We start from the raw sequence: 6,517 nt of genomic DNA, 5'->3' as shown, positions 1-6,517 counted from the left end.
AAGTCACTTCCTTGCTCACAAACCTTAGAGTGATCTCCTGCACATGACTGGGGAGGAGTCTCCATGTGTGTATGTCTAGCCCCATCTCTTACTGGTCTATAACTTCATACCTGTGCCCCATCCACACACAACAGTTTGTAGCTTCTTGAAGACAAAATGGCTCACACCTGTTTTCTACCTGGAAGCCATGTTTTCCTCATTGCGTAGCCCTGATCCCTGATCTCTAATCCTCATTCATTTACCTTACTAATTTACACTCTTCTGTGTGTTTTCATCCAGATATGTGTCTCTTCATAGAAACTTTCTCCAGTGCTCACCTGCCCACAGGCCTGGTTAGAGGCCCCTCTTTTTATGGCCCCCTGGACTTAACCATGTCACAGAAATCATCACATTGAGTTGAGCCTCCTGGGTTTCTTTGGACTGGAAGCTCCCTGAGGGTAGGGGCTATCTTGTTCATCCTTTTATCCCCAGGGCGTGGCATAAGATCTGGTCAACAGCTGCTGCACACTAAAGCTTTGCTAATTGAATAACTGTGTGTTATTTCTTAAATTCAATGAGAAATCACTTTACAAAGTCCAGCAGACTGAAAGTCACAACAACCGAGCTTTCTCTCCCCTGGGCACTTACACGGGAAACCCAATCACAGCTGGAAGAGGTCTCGAAGACCTGCAGGAGTTAGAAGAATCCAGCATCTCCTGGGCACTGGCTGGGGCTTCTGCATCTGACAATAGAGATGACTTTGCTCAGGGGAAGAATACTTTGGAGCCTGTGAAGAGAGCTCTGACTCCATGAGCACTGGGTAAGCAACGTCCACCTTGGTGGTTCTTGCTGTAATTTGTCTGTGTGTTCAGACCCAGTCCTTCCCTCCCAAACTGCTGACAGCGGTTTTCTTCGGTTATGCTAACATCTCCCACTACATTCAAGTTGAGTTTTGCGGACATGCCAGCTGCTCTGTTTCTTCACGTTGATTTTCTAGCTCTGCAATAATACGTGCTCATTTCATAGGTGGACTCTCTACAATCAATTTTTTCATTTTAAAAATGTTCACGTTATTGAGGGACACCTTCCTGAGAGGCGTCCATTATAAACTACAGCTTAACACTGATACGATCCTATGAAAGCTATTGTTGTAGGACTTTCTCTGTAGGGCGCTTGTCACACGGCCATGAGAGATTAGGGTCACAGACATTTTGAAGGGTGAGAATAAATGGACTTTATTGGGCCAAAAGGAAAAAAAGGGAAACAGGGACTCTCAGCAAAGCAACAGTCCTGCTGGCCGGTTTTCCCGCCTCAGCGACAGAACCCCAGGTACGACCCAGGATCAGGAGAGGCGACGCTTCTCTCCTCTGCAAAGCGCGTGAACTTCCGCGACTCCACCCCATTTTCCCAGCGCGCAGGCGGGTCGGAGTTTCTCCGGGATCCCCTTTACACTTGGCTCTTCACTGTGATGATATGGTTCCAGGGCTGAAGAACTTGCAATCTGATTAAGATCTGAATGCATGAATTACAAAAAAATAAAAATAAAAATAAATTTTGGTAATTTAACGTAACAGTCTTGAAGCAAGGGGTTATCACAAGGGTGCTTATGACAGCGTTAGTTGTATTAGTAAAATATAGAAATAACCAATACTCGAATTTTTAAATTACAATGAATTCTTTTGCTGCTACTGAAATTATACTTTCAAAGATAATTAATGTTTCTAAGGATAGTTCATTTAGAAGGGGAAAGTAAGGAGCTCAAATTCCAAATAAAAGGTCATGATTTGAAATCACCGTGGGAGGAAATGGTATAGATATGGGAAAAGAAAGTGTTTTTAAGGCAGCGACGTTTTGCTTCAAGCTAATCACAGATAACTTCTAATTTTATTATCCTTATCAGGGTTTATCTTGTATCATTAATAGTGAGCGTTTGCCTCGCCTATTATATCTAATTCTGAGTTCTGTGGCTTAAGGTAACGTCAAGCATTTGGAACGGATTCAGATAAGGGCCAGCCTGGCTGGTGCCAGAGCAGGGCACCGAGCCTGTTTCCTACCGATCCTGGATCCTGACAGGGTGACTCCACGTGCGGCTTCTCCCTGCCACGGTCTTAGAGTTGATCCTGTCTCAGTGTATGGACAGCGAGAAGGATTCATTCCAGGTCTGTTTATGAATATTTTCTAAGAAAAAGTGTTTCCTAGGCAACTTCTAGAAGGCACTCAACAATAATGGATTTTAGTTTTTCAAGAAACCTTGGAGATCTAGGACAGTCTGTCTTTACCAACGGAGACACCAAGGCACAGAGATTCCAGGGGATGTGACGGCAGAACCATTTCCCTGTTCTTGTCGGCTCGCCTTCTGCTGGCTGTGGCTTCCTTTGTGTCTAGCATATAACCCTGCGTGCCGATTCAGGATTACGGGAGGCCAAGTTCTGCCTCCTGGCTGGTGATTGCCGGGAGGCCCAGGAGAAAGCGGTAGCTGGTGAGGGAAACGCACAGCAGATTTACAGCTGGGCGGAGCAGGGCAGGCCTCCCGGAGCACATTTCTGCACAGAGAACTAGGAAGCAATAAAACAAACTTCATGGAAAATGGATCTTATCCTAAAAATAACAGGTTGAATGCTGACATGCCTACCTTTTGATGACTTACATTTGTTTTTGAGAATTATGATTGCTAATTTGAAAGCAGCTAGGAAATAATCTAATAAGGATGAAAATAATAAAAATACATTTAAAAACATAAATTGACATAATATTATCATGTTTTAGTCAATTCAGATGAATTTTCCAAGGAATTCAGTGTATAATTAAATTTAGGAAAGAATAGTACCCTAAACCTTTTTTTTCTTTTTCTTTTTTTTTTTTTTTTTTTTTTGAGACTGGGTCTCACTTTGTTGCCCAGGCTGGAGTGCAGTGGCATAACATAGTTCACTTCAGCCTCAACTTCTGGGCCCCAGAAGAAACCCTCACCTTAGTCCTCTACCCCCAAGTAGCCAGACTACAGGCACAGGCCATCACACCCTGCAATTTTTTTTTTTTTTTTGAGACAGAGTTTTGTCATGTTACCCAGGCTGGTCTAAAACTCCTGAGATCAAGCAATTTGCCAGACTCAGCCTCCCAAAATGCTGGGATTACAGGAGTAAGCTACCATATCTGGTACCCTAAACGTTTTTGATGGGCTAGGGGATATAATATTGAGAGGCAAAGCCAGCTGGACTTCCTGGGTGGAGTGGGGGCTTGGAGAACTTTTCTGTCTAGCTAAAGGATTGTAAACACACCAATCAGCACTCTGTGTCTAGCTAAAGGTTTGTAAACGTGCCAATCAGCACTCTGTGTCTAGCTAAAAGTTTGTAAATGCACCAATCAACACACTATAAAAACGCACCAATCAGTTCTCTGTAAAATGGAGCAATCAACAGGACGTGGGCAGGGCCAAATAAGGGAATAAAAGTTGGCCACCCGAGCCAGCAGTGGCAACCCACTCGGGTCCCCTTCCACGCTGTGGAAGCTTTGTTCTTTTGCTCTTCACAATAAATCTTGCTGCTGCTCACTCTTTGGGTCCGCACCACCCTTAAGAGCTGTAACACTCACTGCAAAGGTCTGCGGCTTCACTCCTGAAGTCAGCAAGACCACAGACCCACCAGAAGGAAGAAATTCTGGACACATCTGAACATTTGAAGGAACAAACTCTGGACACACCATCTTTAAGAACTGTAACTCTCAATGCAAGGGTCTGCGGCTTCATTCTTGTAGTCAGCGAGACCAAGAACCCACCGGAAGGAACCAACTCCAGACACAATATGATGGATGGTTTTTAGTTGTTGTTGCTGACTTATTTTTAAAATTATTATTATAGTTTAAGTTCTGGGATACATGTGCAGAATGTGCAGGTTTGTTACATAGGTATACACGTGCCATGGTGGTTTGCTGTGCCTATCAACCTGTCATCTACATTAGGTATTTCTCTTAATGCTATTCTTCCCCTCAACAGGCCCGGGTGTGTGATGTTCCCCTCCCTGTTTCCATGTGTTCTCATTGTTCAACTCTTGCTTATGAGTGAGAACATGCAGTGTTTGGTTTTCTGTTCCTGTGTTAGTTTACTGAGAATGATGGTTTCCAGCTTCATACATGTTCCTGCAAAGGACATAAACTTATCTGTTCTTATGGCTGCATAGTATTCTATGGTGTTAAAGACTTAAACATAAGACCTAAAACCATAAAAACCCTAGAAGAAAACCTAGGCAATACCTTTCAGGACACAGGAACAGGCAAAGATTATACTATTAAAACACCAAAAGTAATGGCAATAAAAACCAAAATTGACAAATGGGATCTAATTAAAAAGAGCTTCTGCACAGCAAAAGGAACTATCGCCAGAGTGAACAGGCAACCTGCAGAATGGGAGAAAATTTTTGCAATCTATCCATCTGACAAAGGGCTAATATCCAGAATCTACAAGGAACTTAAACAAATTTACAAAAAAAACACAACCCCATCAAAAAGTGGACAAAGGATGTGAACAGACACTTCTCAAAAGAAGACATTTATGCGGCCAACAAACATATGAAAAAAAGCTCATCATCACTGGTCATTAGAGAAATGCAAATCAAAACCACAATGAGATACCATCTCACGCCAGTTAGAATGGCGATCATTAAAAAGTCAGGAAACAACAGATGCTGGAGAGGATGTGAAAAATAGGAATGTGTTGACATTGTTGGTGGGAGTGTAAATTAGGTCAACCATTGTGGAAGACAATATGATGATTGTTAAGACAATTCTACCAAAGGAAAACTGTCTCTGCTTTGCATTAAATATCTTACATTTGCTGTTTTTCCTTAAGATTTCGTACATCAAATTGTACATCATAAAACAGGCCTAATAATTGGCTGGGCAAGGCGGTTCACACTGTAATCCCAGCAGCACTTTGGGAGGCCAAGGTGGGCGGATCACCTGAGGTCAGACCTGCTTGGCCAACATGGTGAAACCCCGCCTCTACTAAAAACACAAAAAAATTAGCCAGTGTGGTGGTGCGTGCCTGTAATCCCAGCTACTCAGGCGGCTGAGGCAGGAGAATAGCTTGAACCCAGGAGGCAGAGGTTGCAGTGAGCTGAGATCGCACCATTGCACTCCAGCCTGGGCAACAGAGTGAGACTCAGTCTCAAAAACAAAACAAAACAAAACAAAAACAAACAAACAGCAACAACAACAACAACAAACAAACAGGCATAATAGTACTCTCCCACATTCCCTGTGTTCTTTGCTGACAAAATAAAACACAGTGTCAATTCTCTGACCTTCAAAGGTCAGGTGTGGATATTGGGTGAAACTGAATGTCATGTTACTTGTGGGAGAAAATTGCCATTTTCTTCAAGGAAACTTGGCCAGGACCTCTGTCCTGTCCTTCCCTGACTCAGCTGATTGCAACTTGCAGGACTCCTCCCTGTAGTGCTTCTGCCAGGACAACTACACCAGGTACCCTGTTGCAGACTTCCCTTTCTCCACACTTGTTTTTGAGGAGTTCAGGTAGCCAGTATTCACCAAGGCTCCAAGAAAGCAATACAGATGTAATTTCCCCTTTACTATTGCTGTGAAAGGACTATGTGCTCATCTGCATATCAAGTGGAAAGGGCCCATATGCATTTAGCTTAGACCATTCAGATTTTTAAAAATATATGTTAAGTGTTTCCCTTTGCCTTTCTTCTATTTCATATTTAAGGAGCCGAAGAATCAGTAGAGCTGAGGGCAGCAAGATGGAATTATAACTCATCCACCCCCCTTTACTGTACGCAAGATATAATATTCCTTGACCCCTCTACATCTGCTTTGCAATTTTCTATCCTTGATCATCAATGCTTTGTTTAGGTGACTTCCCCTCCTGTCACTCTATGATCCATGTATTTGTAAAATGTCTGTTGTTTTATAACTGAGTTGACCTTAGTGAATAATCAGAAAACAAGTTGTCGGTTAATATATTCTCAGGATAAACTGAAGATCATGCCTGGAGAGGCCTGTCCATGGTGCAGCTGAGACGTCTCGTATCTTCTTTTTTTGTTTTGTTTTGTTTTTTTGTTTTCTTGAGACGGAATCTCGCTCTGTCTCCCAGGCTGGAGTGCAGTAGCGCGACCTCAGCTCACTGCAAGCTCAGCCTCCTGGGTTCATGCCATTCCCTTGCCTCAGCCTCCCAAGTAGCTGGGACTACAGGCGCCCACCACCATGCCCGGCTAATTTTTTGTATTTTTTTAAGTAGAGACGGGGTTTCACCGTGTTAGCCAGGATGGTCTCGATCTCCCAACCTCATGATCCACCCGCCTCGGCCTCCCAGAGTGCTGGAATTACAGGCGTGAGCCACCGCGCCCGGCCATCTCCTATCTTCTTGTCTGTGTGTGTGTGAATCTTTCACGCAGAGACAGAGTTGTATGAATGAATCATTCTGAACCTGATGTTCTTTCTACAATGCAGACACATGCAATGGTTTGTTTGCCCTCCTGCCCTGTGGTCACAGCAGTGGCCTATTTACAGGGATGTTTACTGTTCCAGA

At 43.5% G+C, this 6,517-nt stretch overlaps 1 long non-coding RNA gene across 1 annotated transcript; it reads right to left on the bottom strand.

Moving 5' to 3' along the window:
* Positions 1 to 1,188: 1,188 nt before the first annotated feature.
* On the bottom strand, positions 1,189 to 2,146 carry LOC106994389 (uncharacterized). The gene is made up of 2 exons (XR_001440953.3): positions 2,034 to 2,146; positions 1,189 to 1,491 (listed from the first exon to the last, which is right to left on the bottom strand). It is a non-coding gene; the product is annotated as an uncharacterized LOC106994389 (long non-coding RNA).
* Positions 2,147 to 6,517: the final 4,371 nt, after the last annotated feature.

Source organism: Macaca mulatta, chromosome 17 (assembly GCF_049350105.2).
Source record: "Macaca mulatta isolate MMU2019108-1 chromosome 17, T2T-MMU8v2.0, whole genome shotgun sequence".
In the NCBI taxonomy this organism is placed as follows: Eukaryota; Metazoa; Chordata; class Mammalia; order Primates; family Cercopithecidae; genus Macaca; species Macaca mulatta.
The sequence above is the reverse complement of the archived record's forward strand: the minus strand, read 5'-3'. Positions and strand labels throughout refer to the sequence as shown.